At 42.0% G+C, this 26,387-nt stretch overlaps 1 protein-coding gene across 3 annotated transcripts in view; it reads right to left on the bottom strand.

Annotated features, from left to right (window-relative positions):
- The window catches only part of SLC44A5 (solute carrier family 44 member 5), a 4,403,163-nt gene that overhangs the window by 498,699 nt on the left and 3,878,077 nt on the right, over window positions 1–26,387 (bottom strand). The gene's annotated exons all lie outside the window — the stretch shown is intronic.

Here is a 26,387-nt window from a genome sequence, read left to right as displayed (position 1 = left end):
AGTGAATTCCGTTCTTGCCATAGCTGTCAACCTTAGCACAAAAAACCTGGACAAAGCCAATAACAGGGTATTACAGTCCCAAAAATAAGGACAAATTTCAAATAGTCATAAACTTAAAAAAAATTGCTATAAAAAGGTTGTGTTACTATATATTTATTGCTAGAATAAAAAGTTATTTTACTATGTCACAAACACAGGGATAAGATGCAGACTCAACACAGAAGGCACCCTAGCCAAGAATCAAACCAGAAAACCTATAGCTGTGAGGCAACAATACTGCCACTGCACCATCAAATATGTAACGAAGTAAACATTCAGAAACCTGAAGTCTGAAATTTAAACGCCTGTCAATTTGTTAATCAGGACAGTCTGACTTGGAACAAAAAAAAAAACAATTCTCAGCAGAGGCCCAGGAAAAAATAATGCAGACATGTCTTTGTAACATGGGAGGACACAAAAGCAAACCCACACAAACACAGGGAGAAGATACAGACCCCCCCCAACAAAGAAGGCACCCCAGCCAAGAACCAAACCCAAGAACCTACAGCTGTGAGGCATCAATGCTACGTTGCTACCACTGCACCATCAAATTTCAAGCATTGCAATATTTAAACACCACAGATATGAGGAATAGAATAGATCAGATCAAATATGAGGCAAAAATCTGCAATTTTTTTACAAATGGTGGTGGGTAGGGAATTCAGGTCTTTAACACCTGCTTACAAGGTACAGGGTTCAAGCCTGAGGTATTCCCTACCACACCACCATGAGTAATTACCAGTACATCCCATCCCACCTGGGGCATTCACACACACACACACACACACACACACCATTTAAGTTATTATAAAAAGGCTAAAACACTTAAACTTTTGCAATGTCTTATATAGATATTTAAGAGGATACCTTATTCTGGTATTTAGGGCATTTAGCGAAAATTACCTCTGGGAATGATTGGGGATATCAAAAAGTATTAGAGGGTCATCAGACAACCTGTGTAGAAAATAATATAGAAATGAGAGGTGTACAAAATGGTTCACTGAGAGAGAGATTATCTGATTCATGGAATAGACTACCAAATCACATTAAAGCAATCACTAATTTAGATATGTTTAAGAACTATCTGGGCACTTATTATGGGAATAACTGTTTTGCTACATTGGCAGTCTTGAAGGACGTTATTGCCTGAGCCTGAAATATGTATATGTATGTATGTATATCGATTTTCCTCTGTCATTACAGAAAATTTTCTTCTACCATATTTAAACTTTGAGAACTGTAATTTTATTTATGAGACAGTATCATACTAGCTCTTGAAATCCTTCTCAAAATTTCAATATTCTGTGTAAAATACCTCATTCAAGAGTACAAAGTCTGAAAGGTAATAAATGTGCATAATGTAAAGAATATGGCCAGTGTACTGATAAAGCAAAAGCTATTGATTACATACACAAAAATGTTTGAATCCCTTTGAACCAGCATTGCTTTTCTAAGGGTATTCTGTGCAACAGAAATGTCATGCAAGCAGTAACATCAATTAATAGCAATTACAGTTTCAAAACATTTTACAAAATGCATTCAAATAATCTGATTTTTCAACACATATAGTGGCATAGTGTTAACTTTAAAATGAATAGCACTTCCTGTCTTTCTAGCTGGCAATTATTAAGACCTTGAAAGTGTTACTGTTTTTATTAAACATTTTTCAAAGTAGAAACTGAATAGATTTAAAATTAGCCATGTACTGCTTATAAATGTTGATAAGCAATGTTAACACAATTTCATGCAAACCATTCTATGACAGGTTTGTGTTTTCTGGTTTTAAACACTTAAATGGCAGCAGGGTAACTGGACAGCAGAAATGACATGTTGCTGTGCAAAAAACAAGAAAATGGTAGATATGTAAATGAATAGCTCATTATGCATAATGACGATAAGTTAATATAAATAGGGTATAGCACTGCTACAATGTTGAACAGAGGTATAATACAGCTGCATGTCAGCTCAAAGTGAAAAGAAGCTACGGCTCTTAGGTGAGAGCACAGCTATCAAACTGCATTTCCAATAGCTGCTAAATGTTCACACACACACACACACACACACACACACACACACACACACACACACAACCGATGGTTACTACTTAAAAACATGTATGATAAAATGCTTAAGTTATTGGTGCTATACAACAAACTTCTTTATTGATCACCACTCTGCCTAGATCAGCAAGTGTTTGTCATCACTCTTTCTTTTTATTAAGTTCTTCAAATATTTGCCAGTATCATAAGCAAGTGAATCTTTTGGACCTATTTCAGACTAATTAACAAAGTCTTTCACCTCAGAAGATAGCTTCACACACACACACAAACTATTACTCACCAGAACGTCCTTGAAGTGAGACCAACATCCTCCCGCTCGACCAACATAATGTGTACATCCTCCTCACCAACCCGACCCAGAACGTCCTTGAAGACAAGTCCAACATAACGTGTACATCCTCCCGCTCGAAATGCATTTGAACTGGCGGCCGGAAATACATGTGCGGTGCGTGGTGAGCTCCATTCCGACTGGCTGCCCTGATGCGCTGACGTCATCGTGCAGTAAAGCGCGAAAAAACAAAAAAGTGAACATTTCAAAAGCTACCCCCCTTCTAAATAAGTTGTACTGAATTCAGTACAGTGCGTATGCCTCCCGACGTCCCTGATCTGACTTTCTGAAGTCTTTTGTTCTGTGTAGACAGAAGCGTAACTGTCTATGAACGTCAAGTTGGTGTAGCCTATATTCTGCCTTATTGCCATACTTGGGGAAAAAACTGGCAAGTCAAAGGACTGATTCAGGTGGAAGACTGAACAAACATTTGGTAAAAAGGATGGGTTTGTCCAAAGTGACACCTTGTCACTGTGGAACAACACATATGTGAGTTTGCTAGATAATGCTTGCAACTACAAAACCCTCCTTGCTGAGGTGATAGCCACTAGAAAAATAGTCTCCCACTGCAAGAACTTCAAGTCACATGATGATGCAGGTTCAAAAGGGAGAAGAATTACTCAGGATAATACAAAATTCAGACTCCATGGTGGCAGTGGGGGTTTAATGGGTGATCTCAAAAGATTAGTGCCTCTTAGAAAAGCCTTTGAAAGTATGTGGGTCATAATATTCGGTCTTTCATTTCCAAAATGAAAATTTGAGATTGCTGCTAATTGTACCCGACTAGTAGCTGCAGCCGATCCCTCATTAAAAACTTCAACAAGAACTCCAGGATGGAAGAAATAGGAGCTGAATACGGGTCAATATGACTCTCTTATGCCCTGATAGAAAATCTTTTCCATTTCTTAAGATATAGTCTTCTCGTAGATGACTTGTGAGAAATCATCAGGATAAGTTGTGCTACAGATGAAAAGTTGTATAGCTTGACTATAGTTGGAATTGGAGCAGCCAAGCTGTCAACTTGAAGGTCTGGAGAGGAGGATGAAGAGCTACCGATGAATGGATCAGGAGGTCTAGTACTGAGTCCAGAATCCAAGGCACTTCCTGAAGATGAGGCCGAAGGAAGGGGAACCAAATTTGACGAGGCCAGTAAGGGGCTATTAGAATTACGGTCTTTCCCAATGTACTAGCTTTCTGAAAAACTTTGGGAATCAATGAGAAAGGAAAGAAAGTGTAGAGGAGACCCGGGGGCCAATCATGTAAAAGTGCATCCCTCGGAGGGTTCCCCCGGAGGGGATATTAGAGAAAAGAAGCTGCTGCATTTTGCATTCATGGACAAGGCAAACAGGTTGCAGCAAGGCTAGCCCCATTTTCAGAAAATCATTTCCGCTACTTCTTGTTTCAGGGACTACTCGTGAGGCATCAGAATTGCTCTGCTGAGTTTGTCTGCTATCACGTTGGATTTCCCCGGGATATGCGTTCCTATCAGAAAGTGTTGGGAAGAAGTACCCCACTGCCATACTCTCAAGGCCTCTCGACAGAGGGGATAAGATTTGGTTCCTCATTTATTTACATACCAAACAACTGACATGTTGTCTGTCTGGATCGCAACTGTGCCTAGTAGAAGAAAGTCTTGGAATGCCTGCAACTCCAGAAGCACTGCTCACATCTCTAGGACACTGATATGTAAATGGGCCTCATGATCCTGCCATGTGCCTTGGGCTGTCCTTCCCAGATAAAGCCCCCCTCCACCCTATCTGAGTGGCATATGTTGTCACTGTGGCTAGTGGAGACAGGAGAATTAAGGGACAACCCAAGGTCACTTGATCTGAATGTAGTCACCAACGTAGGTCTTTTTTCAAGATTCTCTTAGCATTATCTGATGTGACATTGGAAGCTCTGGCATGGACCATTCTGCAAATAGAAGCCACTGTAAGATCTTCATGTACATCTGACTTAGGGGAATTACAGTGATTTCTGCTGAATAGCTGCATACTTGAGCTGTTTGGTTAGCTTTTACATACCTACATCAACTTTATTACAAGCTGAGATAAGTACAAACTTGAAGTGTTATAAGATAGTACTGCATTTTATTTTTTCTGCTTTATTGTTTCATTGAATATTGTGTTAAAAATAGTACTGCATTTATCTGCTTATTTATTTATTTAATTGAAAATTGTGAGCTCTCTGTCTGCAGTTAGTGGGTTTATTCTTCTCACTTCATTGATATTCAGTGTAGCATTTTTAGTCTAGAGGGTTTCTCTGTGCCTTAAAGTCTTAGTCCCTTACTTCTGAAATTATTTCAGCTGAATAGCTGCATACTTGAGCTGTTTGGTTAGCTTTTACATACCTACATCAACTTTATTACAAGCTGAGATAAGTACAAATTTGCAGTGTTAGAGATAGTATTGCATTTTATTTTTTCTGATTTATTGTTTCATTGAATATTGTGTTAAAAATAGTACTGCATTTATCTGCTTATTTATTTGTTTCACTGAAAATGGTGAGTTCTCTCTCTCTGTCTGCAGTTAGTGGGTTTATTCTTCTCACTTTATTGATATTCAGTGTAGAAGACTTAGCCTAGAGGGTTTATCTGTGCTTTAAAGTCTTAGTCCCTTATCTCTGAAATTATTTCTGCTGAATAGCTGCATACTTCAGCTCTTGGGTTAGTTTTTACATACCTACATCAACTTTATTACAAGCTGAGATAAGTACAGACTTGCAGTGTTATAAGATAGTACCGCACTTTATTTTTTGTGTTTTATTGTTTCATTGAATATTGTGTTAAAATAGTACTGCATTTATCTGCTTATTTATTTGTTTCACTGAAAACTGTGAGCTCTCTCTCTGTCTGAAGTTAGTGGGTTTATTCTTCTCACTTCATTGATATTTAGTGTAGAAGTCTTAGCCTAGAGGGTTTCTCTGTGCCTTGAAGTCTTAGTCCCTTATCTCTGAAATTATTTCTGCTGAATAGCTGCATACTTGAGCTGTTTGGTTAGCTTTTACATACCTACATCAACTTTATTGCAAGCTGAGATAAGTACAAACTTAAAGTGTTATAAGGTAGTACTGCATTTTATTTTTTGTGTTTTATTGTTTCATTGAATATTGTGCTAAACATACTACTGCATTTATCTGCTTATTTACTTGTTTCACTGAAAAAATTGAGCTCTCTCTGTCTGCAGTTAGCAGGTTTATTCTTCTCACTTTATTGATATTCGGTGTAGAAGTCTTAGCCTAAAGGGTTTCTCTGTGCCTGAAAGTCTTAGTCCCTTATCTCTGAAATTATTTCTATTAAATAACTGCATACTTGAGCTGTTTGGTTAGCCTTTACATACCTACATCAACTTTATTACAAGCTGAGATAAGTACAAACTTGCAGTGTTATAAAATAGTACTGCATTTTATTTTTTCTATTTTATTGCTACACTGAATATTGTGTTAAAATAGTACTGCATTTATCTGCTTATTAATTTGTTTCACTGACAATTGTGAGCTTTCTCACTCTGTCTGCAGTTGGTGGGTTTATTCTTCTCACTTCATTGATATTCGGTGTAGAAGTCTTAGCCTAGAGGGATTCTCTGTGCCTTAAAGTCTTAGTCCCTTATCTCTGAAATTATTTCTGCTAAATAGCTGCATACTTGAGCTGTTTGGTTAGCTTTTACATATCTACTTCAACTTTATTACAAGCTGAGATAAGTACAAACTTGCAATGTTATAAGATAGTACCTCATTTTATTTTTTCTGTTTTATTGTTTCATTGAATATTGTGCTAAAAATACTACTGCATTTATCTGCTTATTTACTTGTTTCACTGAAAAATGTGAGCTCTTTCTGTCTGCAGTTAGCAGGTTTATTATTCTCACTTTATTGATATTCGGTGTAGAAGTCTTAGCCTAAAGGGTTTCTCTGTGCCTTAAAGTCTTAGTCCCTTATCTCTGAAATTATTTCTGTTAAATAACTGCATACTTAAGCTGTTTGGTTAGCCTTTATATACCTACATCAACTTTATTACAAGCTGAGATAAATACAAACTTGCAGTGTTATAAAATAGTACTGCATTTTATTTTTTCTGTTTTATTGTTTCATTGAATATTGTGTTAACAATAATACTGCATTTATCTGCTTATTTATTTGTTTCACTGAAATTGTGATTTCTCTCTCTGTCTGTAGTTAGTTTTCTCACCCACTCTCCCTGTTCTTGTAGTATTAATCTTGGTAGCTTTGGAATTGACTGCCCCTCCTGTAAATTTGTGTTTGAACACTCCTCCTGGGCCCATCTCATTTGCTCACTCAACCGAGTACAGTGAGATCATATTTTGATTTCAGACACTCCTACCATTCCCATCTGTTCAGCTCTATCCCAGCTCTATCCTAGTTTAGTCTCATTAGCTCATCCTACCTAATACAGACAGAACATTTGAGTAGGCATACCCACTTAGGCCCTGAACTTGTCTGATTGAAGACTGCTGGAACAGGGCTCAGTTCTGAGGTTTTTACTGGTTAATTGGAGATTTTTGTTTAAAATAGTTTGCTCGTTTTCTATTGTTATAAAAAAATTACACTTTATCTGCTTTTTCTGTATTTGTGTTTCTTCCTACTTTATTACCTTATTTTGTATTTGCCTCTTCTTAAATGTACTCAATTGTGTTTATTCTGTTGCATTTATTACTGCTTGGTAGTAGCCTGATTAAATTGTAACTGTTATTCTAAGTCTTTTGGTTAAAGCACTTGGGCTTCAGACCAGTTGTTTTACATTAAGAAAGTTTGTGGTCTGCACTGCTGTTGCAGGACAGGTAGCTTACATCCTTCTAAGTTGGGAATTGCTGACTGAAGGCTTAGTGTCTGGTATTCTAAAAGTATATTAGTTCTGGTTTAAGCACTTGCGCTCCAGGCCAGTTATTTTACATTAAGAAGGTTTCTGGTCTGCACTCTTGTGGTAGGAGAGGTTAGATTCTGCCCTTCTGAGCTGGGAATTTCTGGTTAAAGGCTTACTGTGCCTGCATATTTGAACTGTTTTTCTGATATTGGTGTGCCTTGTTTACTGTAGCATAGACTAGATTTTGGCCTGCTGAATCTGGCTTTGTTTGTATAACTTGAGCACTAATCCAGGCTATCTTTCTTGGAGAAGGTTCCCCTGCACCCTAGTGGCAGGAGTGTGTGGTTAGAACTTGTCTTATTGAAGATTGCTGGAACAGGGCTCAGTTTTGAGGTTTTTTTTACTGGTTAATTGGGTAATTTGTTTAAATCAGTTTGCTGTTTTCTATTGTTATAAAAAAATTGCACTTTATTCATCTGCTTTTACTGTAATTGTGTTTCTTCCCACTTTATTACCTTATTTTGCTTGTGCTTCTTCTTAAAAGTACTCAACTGTATTATTCTGTTTGGTAGTAGATGATTAAATTGTAACTGTTATTCTAAGCCTTTTGGTTTTAGCACTTGGGCTTCAGACCAATTGTTTTACATTAAGAAGGTTTGTGGACTGCATTGTTGTGGAAGGACAGGTAGCTTACATCCTTCTAAGTTGGGAATTTCTGATTGAAGGCTCAGTGTATGTTATTCTAAAAGCACATTAGTTCTGGTTTAAGCACTTGGGCTTCAGGCCAGTTATTTTACATTAAGAAGGTTTGTGGTCTGCACTCTTGTGGGATGAGAGGCTAGATTCTGCCCTTCTAAGCTGGGAATGTCTGGTTAAAGTCTTATTGTGCCTGCTTATTTAACTGTTTCTTTCTGAACTTTGTGCGCCTTGTTTGCTGTAGCCCAGAAGTTAGTAGTTTATTGGCCATTTTTGGGCTAATTTCTGTCTCTTTCATTTCCCTGCTATAAAAACCACATTTGTGCATTTTTTGCACTTGTATTCAACTCAGCAAGTGCCTGCCAGGTGTCATGTAGAGTTCTGCAGCAGCAGAGAGACAAAAGAAAAACTTTGGCGTGATGAAGTATCATTTTTCTGCATTTTCTTGCTGTAACTAATTCCGCCTAAAACACTGATTGTTTAGCATTTCTGTGATTTAAAAAGCTTGTTTCTACTACATATTGTACTTATTTGCTGCCTGCACTTGAACTAAGTAATTTTTGTGTTTAAATAATCTGTTTAACTGTTAGCGGCTACACACTAAAGTGCGATAGCCATTTCTGTGCATTTAAAGTGTTTCTTTTGATTGTATCTGCTTTATTTTCTAAAAAAAAAAATAATTGTTTCCTGCCTTTCTGAACTAGTATAGTCCAGTTTTAAGGTTACTGCTGAATTCACAGCTGTGTTACAAGTTTCTATGTTGCTTATACCTTACCTTGGATAAAAGGAAGTTTCTCTGTTCACCTGTGAGAGAGGGGAGCTTTGAGCAACCTATCTGTCCCTGGAGGAGTGGTTTCAGCCAAGAAGTTAGTAGTTTATTGGCCATTTTGGGCTAATTTCTATCTCTTTCATTTCCCTGCTACAAAAATCGCATTTATGTGGTTTTGCCCACCGGGCAGCGCCGGTTAGCTAGGGTTAAACTATTCCCGGCTTCACAAAGTCTACTCTTCAATTTTTCCCTTGGAACTAGACAAACTTTCAACTTAAGCACTCAAACCATTCATTTTACAGCCCAGCACTTGCTCAAAACTCATAGCAAGCACTAATTAACCCTAGCACTAGACCCCCCCCATACTGTCCAGAAGGACAAGGCTCTCTATTCGTCCCTACCAGCCAATCAGTAAAACAGCTCACTTTACCTATTCAGGCATGTCCAAAGGGCAGTTTCATGTGTACTCTCCAGTCTAACTGGTGAATCTGGGCATTTTGGGGCAATGTTACAACTGCCTCATGTACACAGACAACCCTCTCCTCCTACCACCAAACACTAATATATGTGAGAGATGCAATTATACAGCCAAACTGGAGGCAAAGCTCTCTCAACCCAAGACTGAAACTGACAGTTAAGAGGAGAAGGGAAATACTTAAACACACTTCCAGTCTCACATAGACCTACTAAACCAACACCAGCAAATAACACACATAAATACATGAAAACATACTCGGAGGCTCTAAATAAAAATCTGCAAAAGCAACAGAGACCTTCAAAGCAGACATCAAAGAAACCTCCACACCCCATCACAAACCATGAAACACATACTTCACATAATCAGTGTGCCATGCAATCACAGTCCTTAAGGCAAAATAACATACCCAACACACTAGTGATAGGTGACTCTATAATCAGGCACACTGATGTCCCACTAACTAGGCTGGACAAGGAGAAGGTTACAGTTAGCTGCCTGTCGGGTGCCAGGATCCGCCACATAACACAAGCACTCAGGTTGCTCCAGAACAAGTACAAATATGACTCTGTCATTGTCCATGTTTGTGTGAATGACCTGAGACGTACCTCCCTAAACTACATGAAAAGAGACATGGAAGAGCTCTCTGATCATGTAGCCCAGGCCAGTATAACCCTGAGTAGCATCCTGCCCTCACCAAGAATGATGCCACAGTATAAAGAAAAAATGATCAATTTCAACAACTAGCTAAGTTTCTGGTGTCATTCAAGGAGGATCCAGTATCAGTCTGCCTGGGATGACATGCACGACAAGCGACGTTGCTTCGCAAGAGATGGCTTGCACCTGTCACCCTTAGGCTTTCAAATACTGGCCAAGGCTTTTGCCACCCCATAGTGCCTTTTTTAGGCAAGGCTCAAAAGACAAACCCACCACCATAAATAGCAAAAGTAATCAAAAACCGAGGGTAATGCTACTCAATGCCAGAAGTCTAAACCTCAAAATGCATGCACTCAAGGCACTCCTCAGTATGGAGAACATCAATATCTGTGCAGTAACAGAAACCTGGTTTAAGGCTCCAGAGAGCACCCCAGCACTACCAGGCTATAACTCATACCATACTTTTTGGCCACTTTCTGATTTAAAAGCCTGCATTTGCACTTGTTTCCCCCCTTTTCTCTAACTAGTTTAGTCCAGATACAGATTCTTAGTTTTAGCAGTTGAATTTGCTAATTCGTGATAAGCACTTGTTCAGAACTTGTTGTAAGCACTAAATAACCTACTAATTACTACAGCACTCAACATTCCTCATTACCTAGAGGAAAACAGTTTTGGTACTTACTTTCCTCACTTGGTTAGACAAAAACAGCTCTTGTACTCACTTTCCTCACTTATCTAGAGGAAAATATTTTTTATTCAGGCATATCCAAGGGTCAGCTCCCAGTGTTCTCTCCTGTCTATCTGATGAATCTGGGCATCTTGGGGCAATGTAGAAATTGCCTCATGCACATAAACAACCCTCTCCTCCTACCACCCAACACTACAACTTGTGAGAGATGCACTTATCTAGCCAAACTGGAGGTAATGCTCTCTCCAACCAAGACTGAACATGACAGTCAAGAGGAGACGGTAAACACTTGCACCACTTGCACTTGCACAACACACACAGAAACACAAAAACATTCACAGAGGCTCTCAGTAATAATCAGCTCAAGCAACAGAGACCTCCAAAGCAGAAATACAAGCAGCCTCCACCCCCCCCAACACAACCCAAATGACACATAGCCTGCAGACTCAGTGTGCCACTGAACCACAGCCAATAAGGCAAAACAATGTACCCAACACACTAGTCATAGGTGACTCTATAGTCAGGCACACTGATGTCCCACTCACCAGGCTAAACAAGGAGAAGGTTACTGTCAGCTGCCTGTTGGGTGCCAGGATCCGCCACATAACCCACGTACTCAGGTCACTCCACAAGAAGTACAAATATGACCCTGTCATTGTCCATGTTGGTGTGAATGACCTGAGGCGTACCTCCCTAAACTACATGAAAAGAGACATGGAAGAGCTCTCTGATCATGTAGCCCAGGCCAGTATAACCCTGAGTAGCATCCTGCCCTCACCAAGAATGATGCCACAGTATAAAGAAAAAATGATCAATTTCAACAACTAGCTAAGTTTCTGGTGTCATTCAAGGAGGATCCAGTATCAGTCTGCCTGGGATGACATGCACGACAAGCGACGTTGCTTCGCAAGAGATGGCTTGCACCTGTCACCCTTAGGCTTTCAAATACTGGCCAAGGCTTTTGCCACCCCATAGTGCCTTTTTTAGGCAAGGCTCAAAAGACAAACCCACCACCGTAAATAGCAAAAGTAATCAAAAACCGAGGGTAATGCTACTCAATGCCAGAAGTCTAAACCTCAAAATGCATGCACTCGAGGCACTCCTCAGTATGGAGAACATCAATATCTGTGCAGTAACAGAAACCTGGTTTAAGGCTCCAGAGAGCACCCCAGCACTACCAGGCTATAACTCATACCATACTTTTTGGCCACTTTCTGATTTAAAAGCCTGCATTTGCACTTGTTTCCCCCCCTTTTCTCTAACTAGTTTAGTCCAGATACAGATTCTTAGTTTTAGCAGTTGAATTTGCTAATTCGTGATAAGCACTTGTTCAGAACTTGTTGTAAGCACTAAATAACCTACTAATTACTACAGCACTCAACATTCCTCATTACCTAGAGGAAAACAGTTTTGGTACTTACTTTCCTCACTTGCTTAGAGAAAAACAGCTCTTGTACTCACTTTCCTCACTTATCTAGAGGAAAATATTTTTTATTCAGACATATCCAAGGGTCAGCTCCCAGTGTTCTCTCCTGTCTATCTGATGAATCTGGGCATCTTGGGGCAATGTAGAAATTGCCTCATGCACATAAACAACCCTCTCCTCCTACCACCCAACACTACAACTTGTGAGAGATGCACTTATCTAGCAAAACTGGAGGTAATGCTCTCTCCAACCAAGACTGAACATGACAGTCAAGAGGAGACGGTAAACACTTGCACCACTTGCACTTGCACAACACACACAGAAACACAAAAACATTCACAGAGGCTCTCAGTAATAATCAGCTCAAGCAACAGAGACCTCCAAAGCAGAAATACAAGCAGCCTCCACCCCCCCCAACACAACCCAAATGACACATAGCCTGCAGAATCAGTGTGCCACTGAACCACAGCCAATAAGGCAAAACAATGTACCCAACACACTAGTCATAGGTGACTCTATAGTCAGGCACACTGATGTCCCACTCACCAGGCTAAACAAGGAGAAGGTTACTGTCAGCTGCCTGTTGGGTGTCAGGATCCGCCACATAACCCACGTACTCAGGTCACTCCATAAGAAGTACAAATATGACCCTGTCATTGTCCATGTTGGTGTGAATGACCTGAGGCGTACCTCCCTGGACTACATGAAAAGAGACATGGAAGAACTCTCCGATCTTGTAGCCCAGGCAGGTATGACCTTTGCCCTGAGAAGCATTCTGCCATCACCCAGAATGATACCACAGTAGAAGGGCAAAATGATTGACTTCAACAATTGGCTAAGCTTCTTGTGTTATTCTAAAGGGATCCAGTATCTGACTGCCTGGGATGACATTGTCGACAGACCATGCTGCTTTGCCAGAGATGGTCTGCACATGTCACCACTGGGATTCCGGATACTGGCTAAGGTTCTTGCCACCCCTATAGTGCCTTTTTTAGGCAAGGTTCAAATGACAAATTCACCACCGTAACATGAACAGGCAAGCAAAAACTGAGGGTGATGCTACTCAATGCTAGAAGTCTAAATCTCAAAATGCAGTCACTCGAGGCACTGCTTAAAATGGAGAAAATCGATATCTGTGCAGTGACTGAGACCTGGTTCAAGGCTCTAGATAGTACCCCTGCACTACCAGGCTATAACTCATACCACACTTTTCGGCCATGTAACCTGGACCGGAACACCAAAGGCAGAGGTGTGTCCATATTCATTAAGGATATTCACACCTCCAGGCTAGTTGCTCAGCATAATGCAGCCGAGGTTATCCAAGTGCAACTAACTCTGGGCAAAACTGCAATCCAAATTGTAGCTTGCTACAGACCCCCCCACCATGCCCCAGGATTCCAAGCTCTCTTTCCTTGATGTACTGGAAAATATTAGGGTTCAACCAAACACCATAATAATGGGCAATTTCAACTACCCCACCATTAACTGAGAAAACTACTCATGTACCAACTCCTTCGCTCATTGCTTTCTGGAATTCATAAACTCCAATGCCCTGGATCAACTTATCCACACCCCCACCAGGGGCAACAATATCTTAGATCTAGTCATTACCAACATGAGTGACCGGTGTTCCACACCTGAAGTCAATGCCTCATTGGTCCGATCCAACCATAAGCTAATTACCCTAGATATCCACATCCTGCCCCCAACCCCCATTAAGGAAACCAAAGTAAAACAATTATCCAAAGCCAACTTCATGCTTCTTAAGACAGAAGTGGTGAACTTCATGACACCCATGCAGATGGACAATACAGTTACAACTACTGAATCCTACACAATTGCACTTTATAAGCACTTACACGAGTGCATGGATCGTGCTATCCCAAACAGAACCAAGATGCTATCCTCCAAAAAAAGGAAGCCAATCTGGTGGTCCCCTGCCATAAACAAACTGTACAACAGAAGGAAAAAACTGTGGCAAAAGAGAGTAAAATCCCATGAGTGGAGGAGATCCCTGGTCAGCCTCAGTAAGAAGCTGCAATCCCTAATAAAATCCTCCAAAGCTAGTTACAAAAACAAAATTGCCACTGATTCTAAAGACAACCACAAAGCATTATATAGCCATGTCAAGAATCTTAATGGCAACACTCAGATCTGCTCTGGGTTACAGCACAATGGCACTAAATATACAGACCCAACTGATGTTGCCAACATCCTGGCAGATAGGTTCAGTGCTAACTTTACCTCCCTCTCACCCCCTAAACAGCACATCTCTATACCAGAAGAATGCAAAGTTCCTGTAATCACGGCTGCACAGGTAAAAACCACAGTCTCCAAAGCCAAGAGCACAGCCAGAGGGATAGATTCCTGTCCCAGACACTTCCCATACTCTGGAATAAACTACCTATCTATATCAAACAAAGCCCCTCATTAGTACTCTTCAAGAAAAATCTTGATGATTGGATGGGAAACAGGAAATTCACTCCAGGGATCACTTCTGTGACTCTGCTCGACAGTGGCACAAAAAAATAATTTTCTTGTGTGGCAAAAGCCAGAGTAGCTTTTTGGCTGGGCTTGTATAGGCCCTAGAGCTGATAGACTAGTACCTACCTATAAACCCGGACCGAAACACAAAAGGTGGGGGTGTATCCATATTCATCAAGGATACCCACATCTCCATTTTAGTGGCTCAGCACAATGCCTCAGAGATCATCCGTGTGCAACTAACAATGGGCAAAACTGCAATTCAAATTGTAGCTTGCTACAGATCACCCACCATGACCCAGAACCCCCATTCCGCATTTCTAGAGACACTAGAAAATATGAAGGTCCTACCAAATGCCCTTATATTGGATGATTTTAAATTACCCAAACATTAACTGGGAGAACTACTCAAGTGTTAACTCCCTTGCCCAACGCTTCCTAGAATTTATAAACTCGAATGCCCTGGATCAACTGGTCAACACCCCCACCAGAGGTGACAACATACTGGACCTGGTCATCACCAACATGGGCGACCAGTGTTCCACACCGGATGTCAACCCCTTGCTGGTTAGATCAGACCATAGACTAATCACTCTGGATATCCACATTCTGCCCCCACCCAAAATCAAGGAAACCACGGTGAAAAACTTTTCAAAAGCAAACTTTACGTTACTTAAGACCAAAGTGGAAAGGTTCACAGCCCCCATGCTAAAGGACAACGCTGTCCAAGCTGCTGAATCCCTTACAAAGGCACTCTATGAGCCCCGGCAGGAATTCATGGATCATGCTATCCCAAGCAAAACCAAGACTCACTCCTCCAAGAAAAGGAAACCAGTCTGGTGGACCCCTGCCATAAACAAGCTATACAACAGAAGGAGGAAACTAGTACAGAAAAGAGTAAAATCCCAAGAAGGAAAGATGTCCCTGATCAGTATCAGCAGGAAACTATGATCCCTCATAAAATCATCCAAGGCTAGCTTTGAAAGAAAAATTGTCAAGGACTCCAAAGATAACCACAAAGCATTCTTTAGCTATGTCAAGAACCTAAGTGGAAACTCTCATATCTGCTCTGAGTTAGTGTAGAATGGCACAAAATACACTGAACTGACCAATATTGCCAACATTCTGGCAGAAAGGTTTAGTGCAAACTTCAACCCCCTTTCACCCCCTAAAGGGCCCATAACCATACCAGAAGAATGTAGAGCCCTGGCAATCACTGACACACAGGTTAAAACAGCCCTATCCAAAGCCAGAAACACAGCTTCAATGGGACCAGACGGTGTCCCAGGCTGTGTCTTACACGAGCTCCAAAATGAACTAACCCCTCACCTAAAAACACTGTTCAAACTCAGCCTCTCTATAGGCTATGTACCCATAGAGTGGTGCACAGCAACAGTTATCTCGCTCCACAAAGGTGGAGCCACAACGGATCCTGGGAACTATCGCCCTATAAGCCTGACTAGACTGGTCTGCAAGGCTATGGAGCGCATCATCATGGAACTCATTAAAAGAGACACTGGGAACCTCCAAACATTACACCCTACCCAGATTGGCTTTGTTAAGGGCAGATCATACCTCCTAAACCTGGTGGCCTTCTTTAACTATGTCAAGAGTCTAGGGGCAAACTCTCAGATATGCTCCAAGCTAGTGCATAATGGCCATAAATACACTGAACCAACCAACATTGCCAACATCCTGGCTGACAAGTTCAGTGCAAACTTCACCCCCCCTCCACCAAAGGGGCTAGCACCCATCCCAGTAGAATGTGGCACTCCAGATATCTCAGACACACAAGTAAAGACAGCCCTTGCAAAGGCCAAAAACACAGCATCAATGGGACCAGATGGTATCCCAGGTTGTGTCTTACACGAGCTTCAAAATGAAGTAACCCACCATCTCAAAATACTATTCAAACTCAGCCTCTCTACAGGCTATGTATCCAAAGAATGGCGTACAGCAACAGTCGTACAACTCCACAAAGGTGGTGCCACAACTGACCCTGGGAACTATCTCCCTATAAGGTTGACTAGCTTGGTCTGCAAAGCCATGGAACGCATTGTCATGGAGCTCATTAACAGGGACAATGGGAACCTCCAGACACTGGATGCCACCCAGTTCGGCTTTGTTAAAGGCAGATCTTGCCTCCTGAACTTGGTCGACTTCTTCAAAACAGTCACCAAGGCTATAGATAAAGGGAAGGTGTTCCACACAGCATATCTGGACCTCGCTAAGGTGTTCAACACCATCCCACACTCAGGAATCATAGACAAAATCACCAGCTTAAATATCAACCCCCATGTCACGAGATGGGTTGCCAATTGGCTCTCAGACAGAACCCACATGGTAAGAGTGGCAGGCACCATGTCTGACTCTAAACCAGTCACAAGCGGAGTCCCACAGGGGTCAGTCCTGGGACCCCTCCTGTTTGGTATATATTTCTCAGAAGTATAGGCAAATGCAGAGGGACTGTGGCTAACCAAGTTCGCAGATGACTGTAAATTGGGTACAATAATTGACTCTCCAGCTGACACAGACATCCTGCAAAAGGGTCTCTCAGAGACAAACACCTGGTGTCAAAGTCATGGCCTCAAGCTAAATGCCAAAAAATGCATAGTAATCCCATTTGGGAAAAACAAAGTACCTACAAACTACCACATAGATGGGAATCCACTAAGTACATAAGAAGTAATTAGGGACCTGGGTACCCAAGTAGATAGCATGCTCTCCTTTGAGAACCACATAGCCAAAATGGTCAGGAAATCCTTCTATGTGGCACACCTGATCACAAAGGGTTTCTCATCCAGATCCGAGGAGGTGATTGTGCCCCTTTACTCCTCACTAATTAGGCCCATAATAGAGTACAATGCCTCATTTGGGATGTACTTCTCTAGACACCTGCAACAGCTAGAAAGACCACAGAAGTACCTCACTAACAGGATTAAGGGCCTTAAACAATTACCCTATGAAGCACAACTAAAGCTCCAGCTCTTCTCAGTCACTTACCGTCTGCTCAGAGGTGACCTATGCCTGACCTATAGGGCCATGTCAAACCCTGAACTAATGGACATGCTTCACCTCAAAAAAACAAGATCCCTCAGAACCACTCGTTCTAGTGACTTGAACCTATGCACAACAATAAACAGGACACACTGGAGGGATAGATTCCTGTCCCATCAACTCCCCTCACTCTGGAATAGAATCCCAATCCATATTCGACAGAGCTTCTCTCTGACCCTCTTCAAGAGAAATCTTGATGAGTGGATGGGTAATTGTAAGTTCTACCCTGGGATCACTTAAGGAGACCTGTTAGACAAAGGCCCAATTTACTAATCTAATGGAGAGGCGAAAGCCATCACTCTGTGGCTAGGCTTATAAATGCCCCTCTGGGCAGATAGCCTGGTACTTACCTATGAACCTATGAGACAGTTACCAAGGCTTGAGATGAGGGAAAGGAGGTCCACACAGCCTACCTAGACCTCGCAAAGGCTTCTGACACCATTCCCCATTCTGGTATTATAGACAAGCTCACCAGCCTGAACATAAACCCCCTACGTCACAAGATGGGTTGCCAATTGTCTCATGGATAGAACCCATACGGTGAGAGCTGCAGGCTCTAGGTCCGACTCTAAACCGGTTACAAGTGGCGTCCCCCAGGGCTTAGTCCTGGGACCCCTCCTGTTCGGTATATACTTCTCAGAGGTATAGGCAAGCACAGGAAGACTATGGCTGACCAAGTTCGAAGATGACTGCAAACTGGGGGCTATAATTGACTCTCCGGCTAATACAGACATCCTCCAGAAGGGTCTCACTGAGACGGATACCTGGTGTCAAAATCATGGCCTCAAGCTAAATGCCAAAAAGTGCACAGTCATCCCCCTTTGGAAAAAACAAAGTACCCGCAAACTACCACATACGTGGTAGTCCCCTAAATACAGAAAATGTAATAAGAGATCTGGGGACCCAAGTAGATAGTAATCTCTCCTTTGATAATTATATTGCCAAGGTGGTTAGAAAATCCTTCTATGTGGCCCACCTAATCACAAAAGGGTTCACATCTAGAACAAAAGAGATTATTGTGCCCCTCAACTCATCATTCATCAGACCCATCATAGAGTAAAATGCCCCATTTGGGATGTACCTTACAAGACACCTGCAACAGCTGGAAAGACCACAGAAGTACCTCACCAAGAGGATTACTGGCCTGAAACAGATTCCCTATGCAGCCCGACTGAAGAAACTCCAGCTGTACTCGGTTGCATACCACTTACTCAGAAGTGATCTCTGCCTGACATACAAGGCCATGTCCAACCCAGAATTGATAGACATGCTCCACCTAAAAAAAAAAAACAAATCCCTGAGAGCCACACGCTCTAGGGATCTAAACCTCACCACAACAATAAATAGGATGTGCTGGAAGGATAGATTCCTGTCCCAGAGACTCCCCTTGCTTTGGAACAGGATTCCAGTCAACATTAGGCAGAGCCCCTCACTAACACTCTTCAAGAGAAACCTTGACGAGTGGATGGGAAACAGAAAATTTACCTCGGGAATCACTGCAGTGGCTAGTTCTGCTAGACAGAGACACAGGGAACTAATCTAAGGGTGTGGCGAAAGCCAACACATTCTGGCTAGGCTTATAGATGCCCTCGAGCAGATAGCCTAGTACTTACCTAGGAACCTATAGTTGCCACCATTGTGCCCAATACTTTAAGAATTGTCTTTGTTTTCAAAAGGAGGTCCTGTACCTGTGCTCAGAGGGTGTACATCCTTTCTGGTGGAAGTTTTACCATCATTGTAGAAGTATCTAATTCTGCACTGATAAAAACAATATGTTGCGATGGCAATAAGGCAGATTTTTCGAAGTTTATCATAATCCCTAAACGAGCAGTTTCAAAGTGGTGTCTCTCGCTTGTGTAAGTAGATGCTTGGTGGTGGCAGTTAGGAGACAGTCGTCTAGATATGGAAACACCCAGAATCCTAAATGCCTCAGGTGAGCAGTAACCACTGCCATACATTTGGTAAACACTCTGGGAGGCTGTAGAGAGACCAAAGGGCAGAGCTCAGAAATGGTAGTGACTTGCTCCCAGCCAAAAGTGCAGATGACTCCTGGATGGTCGGTCCATTTTTATATGGTAGTACGCATCCTGGAGGTCTATGGAGAACATCCAACTGCCTCTTCCCAGAAAAGGGAGTATCGACTGCAGTGGAACCATCTGGAACTTTGACTTTTTTACAGATTTGTTCAGTCTGCTTAGATCCAAAGTGGGTCTCCAGTCCCCTGTTTTCTTTGGAACTAAAAAGAACCTTGAGTAAGTTCCGGATTCTATCTGCTCTGTGTGGACCAGATGGATGACTGTTTTTTCTAGCAACTTCTTTATTTCTATGGTTGTTTGATTCCTGTGACTAGGTGGAATGTCCAGAAACCTTCTCATTAGTGGGGCTGGCATGGAAAAGGGTATAGAGTAACTTCTGGATATGATACTTTGCACTCATCTGTCTTTTGTTATTTTTTAGCCAGGAGTTTGGGTAAAAAGATAATTGACCCTGACTGCCTCCAGAGAGGGACAGATGGGCCTCCTTTCAGGAGTGCTGGATGGGCTTATCTGAGAAAGATTCTCTGTCACCCCGGTTTTGCGGACCACCTCTGCCACGTGGTCAGCGTCTTCCATTATTACCTCCTCCACTGCCCCTGAAGGAAGGTTCACCACGTGTGTCCGGAAGAACTCTCTGGGATTTTTGGAACCACATTTTCCCTCCTTTTTGACCCTTAGGATAGGGTCTAGAAGGTGTGGAAAAAAATGGACTCCGATGGCAGAAAGAGTCTTGCCTTCCTGTTCACACCTGGTTAGTGTTTCTTTGACTTTAGATCCGAACAAGGATGAGCCATCGAAGGGGGTGTTAATAAATGATGACTTGAAAGGTTCCACAAGGTTACACAAACACATCCAGGAGTATCTCCTAAGGGCAATTCCTGCACCCAGTGAGCTACTCGCTCCATCGGCCATATAAGAGACAAGCCGCATGGAAGATTTATGGAATTAAGGGTGGACAGTTGGAAAGATACCTTATCTGCAACCTCCACAGGTAATGAACCCTGGAAAGAATCTCAAAGCTCTTTAAGGAGATCTCTCTGTAGCCTTGTGAAATGGGTAAGATAATTCAGGAACCTGAGTGTAAAGGTCGCTGCCAAAAACATGCACTTTCCATATCTGTCCATTGTGCATGAATCCTTGTTCAGGGGATGGACAGACATGGATGTCTCAGACAACTCCTTTTTGGTGGCCGCTGCCACCACCATGGCATATACCGGGACCCCTTTTGTCAGAAAAACATTACTTTCCGGAGAAGTAATGAACTTGTTTGGCCACCTGGGGACAGGTTCCACTGCATCCAGAGACTCCCACGCCTTTCAACAAACCAGTTCCATGAGTTCATCAAAAGGCAGAGACACCCAAGTAGCAGAAGGGTGAGACCCAAAAGCCTTCAGGTAAACAAACTCCTCATCAGAAGGGTTGATGGGCTTCCAGCCACCTCTCTACTTAAGGATCTCTAAGATGTCCACAAAGGATTCATCTTCACAGGGCGACCGTGGGGAACCTTCTGAGTCACCAAGATCTGTGTCAGAGGTGACTGACTCCTGTGAGGAGTCTAAATGCTTCCTCTTGCATAATCTCTTCCAAGGGACCTCTTCAGGGATGTACCGGATAGGTTTTGGAAGAGCAGGGTTTGTCGTTGGGGCATCCTGAAGCTCTGGGTCTCTACACCTGTGTGGAGTTGGTAATGCTGAGGTGGACCTGTGCCTTTGGGGGAGGAATGACCAGATCGGAAGGTGTGGTTATCCGTGGGGACAGTGCTTTCCTCATGGCTTTGAAAGCTCCCTGCCCATGGCCCAAGAGAACCCCTGGATCTGAAGAACCAGAGAATCCCCCCAGTACCAAGGTCTGCTCCGAAGCAGAGGAAGGAGCCAAACTCAACCATGCAGAGGTCCCTAGAGGTAAGATTGGGTCTGAAGAAAATTCAGCCCAGCTTTCCTCCCCAGACCCAACCAGACAGCATCTGCTCCTAGACTCGTTAGCTCTGAGGTAATCGGAGCTGTCGGAGCCAAAGATCCTGGAGCAGATCTCAGTTTCAACGGTTCCATCGCTATCAGTTCCAAGCATTCTGGCTCTGAGACCACAACTCAGGTTGGAGGAGGAATTGATGTTGCCGGGGCAGCTTTGGTGGGATCCGAAGCCTTCAGGGTTGGTTCTGAAAGAAGCTTTGCCAGCACTGGTGTCTTCAAGAGCCTCTGCACCACATGATCCACATCGTAGTCCGAAAGGCTTCTAGAGGCCCGAGAAGAGGGAGCTGAGGATGTTGCAGTCTGTAGAAAGGGGGACCTCTGAGTAAGGGATACCAGCTCCAGAACAGGGGACTGGCTCTTCACTTGTAAAACCAATGGCTCTGATGCCAATGGAGCAGAGGTGGACTGCCTCTTGGACCCACCAGATTTAAAGATTGCTGGAGACATTCTTGCAGACTTTTGCAATGGCTCTGAATCCTCTGAGACAGTAGATGAAGACCTTTTAGAACTTTTAGTAGCTTTTTCAGATTTTTGTAAACAAATGACAATTGGTGAAGGACATCGCAAATCTTACAAACACAAGGTGCAGGAGTTTGAGCTGGATGTGGCAGAATTAATTATTAAAGATCACACTCAATCACTGTAACTGTGCAAAGTGAACTTTTAAGCTATTAAACAATTCACACACTGGAAGCAAGAACCTTCTTAACAACGGACTCTGTTACTCACGAATAAAAAATGAGTTAGTTAGCTTAAGGGTAAATATATATGAATGCACACACTGAGAAAAAACATTGTTAAGACTGCCTTAACTAAACTAGGCAGTCGCACATACAAGTAGTTTATTACGGAATAATATGTAATAAAGAAGAGCTAGAAGAAAAAAAAAAAAACACTTAAGATTAATATATTCATATATATATATATATATATATATATATATATATATATATATATATATATATATATATATATATATATATATATATATATATATATATATATATATAAAGTAATTAATATATATTTAAACTATTATAAAGTTATAGTTAGGGCTAGTATAGTAATAAAGATGGGAGATAGGAGGGACTAAAACAAAAGCTAACAAGTCAGAAAAAAACAAAAGCATAATAAATAAAAGTTACAAACATTACAGCACTACACTGTGAGAAACTTAACATTTTGATCTACTGAAAAAAAAAACACTAAAAAGAAAAAAACAAGAGAACAAAATGAAATCCCTTTAGAAACACATCAAGAATGAAGAATCTGAAAGATCAGTTCAGAAGAAAAAGCAGTGCAAGAAGGCACAAGTGCATCGTGGAAGTGGGAGTGGCCCCTGAGAGCTAGTAAATCTCAATTTGAGAGAAATCAGGGAGGGGCAGGATGGGAACCAATCAGTGAGATGGAGAAAGGAAAGAAGAAGAGATGAATACAACTTGTTCATTTTTTCTTTTTTGGTTTTTTTTTCTGCGATGCACTTTGTAACAGTTAAAACTACTAATTAGTATTATTTAACTGTATTTTATATTACAATAATTCAACACTATAATCACAATTAAATAATATAATAACATTATATAATTTATGCACATATATATTATGTATGAGAAGTTGTGATAGTACTTTGATAGAATGAAGAGAGTATGCAGGGAGAGAGCTAGCTGGGTAAGCTGATATGATGGACCAAAGGAAGGTTGGTATATTGTGTGTGCAAAAGACCAGATGGAAGGGGAGCAAGGCTAGGTGTATCGGAGGCGGGTTCCAATTGTTTTATCATGGTGTGGATGGGAGGAGAAATGGCGTAGGCATTATCCTGAAGGAACAGTATGCTAAGAGTGTTTTGGAGGTGAAAAGACTGTCAGATAGAGTGATGTTTATGAAGCTGGAAATTGATGGTGCAATGATGAATGCTGTTAGTGCATATGCTCCACAAGTTGGGTGTGCGATGGATGAGAAAGAAAAATTTTGGAGTGAGTTGGATGAAGTGATGACTGTACCCAAGGGCGAGAGGCTGGTGATTGGAGCAGATTTCAATGGGCATGTTGGTGAAGGGAACAGAGGGGATGAGGAAGTGATGGGTAGGTATGGTGTTAAGCAAAGGAATGCAGAAGGTCAGATGGTAGTGGATTTTGCAAAAAGGATGGACATGGCTGTGATGAATACATATTTTAACAAGAGGGAGAAGCATAGGGTGACATACAAGAGTGAAGGAAGATGCACACAGGTGGATTATATCTTATGTAGAAGGGCCAGTCTGAAGGAGACTGGAGACAGTAAAGTGGTAGCAGGGAAAAGTGTAGTTAGGCAGCATAAGATGGTGGTTTGTAGGATGACATTGGTGATCAAGAAGAGGAGGATGAGTGTGAGGGCAGCACCAAGGATCAAATGGTGGAAATTGAAAAAGGGTAATTGTGAGGTGATGTTCAGGGAAGAGTTAAGACAGGCACTGGGTGGCAGTAAAGAGTTACCGAATAGCTGGGTAACTACAGCAGAGCTAGTAAGAGAGATGTCTAGAAAGGTGTCTGTTGTGACATCTGGAAAGAGGAAGGAGGACAAGGAGACCTGGTGGTGGAATGAAGAAGTACAGGAGAGTATACAGAGAAAGAGGTTGGCGAAGAAGAAGTGGGATTGTCAGACAGATGAAGAAAGTAAACAAGTGTATAAGGAGATGAGGTGCATGGCAAAGAGAGAGGTGACGAAGGCTAAGGGTAAGGCATATGAAGAGTTGTATAAAGGTTGGACACTAAGGAGGGAGAAAAGGACCTGTACCAATTGGCTAGACAGAGGGACCGAGCTAGTAAAGATGTGCAGCAGGTAAGGGTGATAAAGAATAATGAGGGAAACGTACTCACAAGTGAGGAGAGTGTGTTGAGCAGATGGAAAGAGTACTTTGAGGGGTTGATGAATGAAGAGAATGAGAGGGAGAAAAGGTTGGATGATGTGTGGATAGTGAATCATGACATGCAGTGGATTAGCAAGGAGGATGTAAGGATAGCTATGAAGAGGATGAAGAATGGAAAGGCTGTTAGTCCAGATGACATACCTGTGGAAGCATGGAGGTCTTTAGGTGAAATGGCAGTGGTATTTTTAACTACATTGTTTAATGAAATCTTAGCAAGTGAGAGGATGCCTGGGGAATGGAGAAAAAGTGTTTTGGTACCAATTTTTAAGAATAAGGGTGATGTGCAGAGCTGTAGTAACTACAGAGTGATTAAACTGATCAGTCACAGCATGAAGTTATGGGAAAGAGTAGTGGAAGCTAGGTTAAGAAGGGAGGTGATGATTAGTGATCAGCAGTATGGTTTCATGCCAGGAAAGAGCACTACAGATGTTATGTTTGCTCTGAGAATGTTGATGGAGAAGTACAGAGAAGGTCAGAAGGAGTTGCATTGTGTCTTTTTGGATTTAGAGAAAGCATATGACAGGGTGCCTAGAGAGGAGTTGTGGTATTGTATGAGGAAGTTGGGAGTGTCAGAAAAGTATGTAAGAGTGGTACAGGATATGTATGAGGGTAGTGTGACAGCGGTGAGGTCTGCAGTGGGAGTGACGGATGCGTTTAAGGTGGAGGTGGGGTTACATCAAGGATCAGCTCGGAGCCCTTTCTTATTTGAAATGCTGGAGGACAGGTTGACAGACGAGATCAGACAGGAGTCCCCGTGGACTATGATGTTTGCAGATGACATTGTGATCTGTAGCGAGAGTAGGGAACAGGTGGAGGAGACCCTGGAGAGGTGGAGATATGCTCTAGAGAGAAGAGGAATGAAGGTCAGCAGAATATATGTGTGTGAATGAGAGGTGAGAGGTAGGATAGAGGAATGGTGAGGATGCAGGGAGTAGAGGTGGCGAAGGTGGATGAGTTTAAATACTTGGGATCAACAGTTCAGAGTAATGGTGAGTGTGGAAGAGAGGTGAAGAAGAGAGTACAGGCAGGATGGAGTGGGTGGAGAAGAGTGTCAGGAGTGATTTGTGACAGACGAGTACCAGTAAGAGTGAAAGGGAAGGTCTACAAGAGGGTAGTGAGACCAGTTATGTTATATGGGTTGGAGACAGTAGCACTGACAAAAAGGCAGGAGTCAGACCTTGACGTGGCAGAGTTGAAGATGTTAAGATTTGCACTGAGTGTGACGAGGATGGATAGGATTAGGAATAAGTATATTAGAGGGTCAGCCCAGGTTGGAAGGTTTGGAGACAAAGCTAGAGAGGCAAGATTACATTGGTTTGGAGATGTGCTGAGGAGGGATGCAGAGTATATTGGGAAAAAGTTGCTAAGGATGGAGCTGCCAGGTAACAGGAAAAGAGAAAGGCCTAAGATAAGGTTTATGGATGTGGTGAGAGAGGACATGCAGGTGGTGGGTGTGACAGAGCAAGATGCAGAGGACAGGAAGAAATGGAAATGGTTGATCTGCTGTGGCGACCCCTAACGGGAGCAGCCAAAAGAAGAAGAAGAAGAAAATGCAGCCTTACATATAACTACAAGTTTTCAATCTTCTACTGTATTAGGGATGGAGAGAGAGAGAGAGAGACATAAACACCTAAATTACAGATTCCCAGTATACTTGGCATTAGATGTGAACTTTATATCCATCTGTGTGTTACATAGTTAATTATTATTTTGCTTCCATTTTAAGCACATTGTGAAGCAGTAATGTCAAAACTCCCACAAAGCCAGTATACAAACGTATGTGCTCACCACCTCCCACAATACAACACCGGATGATAAAATGATAGCCACTCTTATCCAATGCAGCCATGTTGATGTGCTGCACAAAACAGCAGACAAGTTGCCATCTCTAAATATAGAATGAATGCACACATAGTGACAATCATTAAAATACTGGTATGCATTTATAAATTGCATCTGACTTTAATTTGTGAACCCT

Source organism: Protopterus annectens, chromosome 10.part0, assembly GCF_019279795.1.
Source record: "Protopterus annectens isolate FY-2018-M chromosome 10.part0, PAN1.0, whole genome shotgun sequence".
In the NCBI taxonomy this organism is placed as follows: domain Eukaryota; kingdom Metazoa; phylum Chordata; order Ceratodontiformes; family Protopteridae; genus Protopterus; species Protopterus annectens.
Note: the sequence above shows the minus strand (reverse complement) of the source record. Positions and strands in the feature narration are given on the sequence as shown.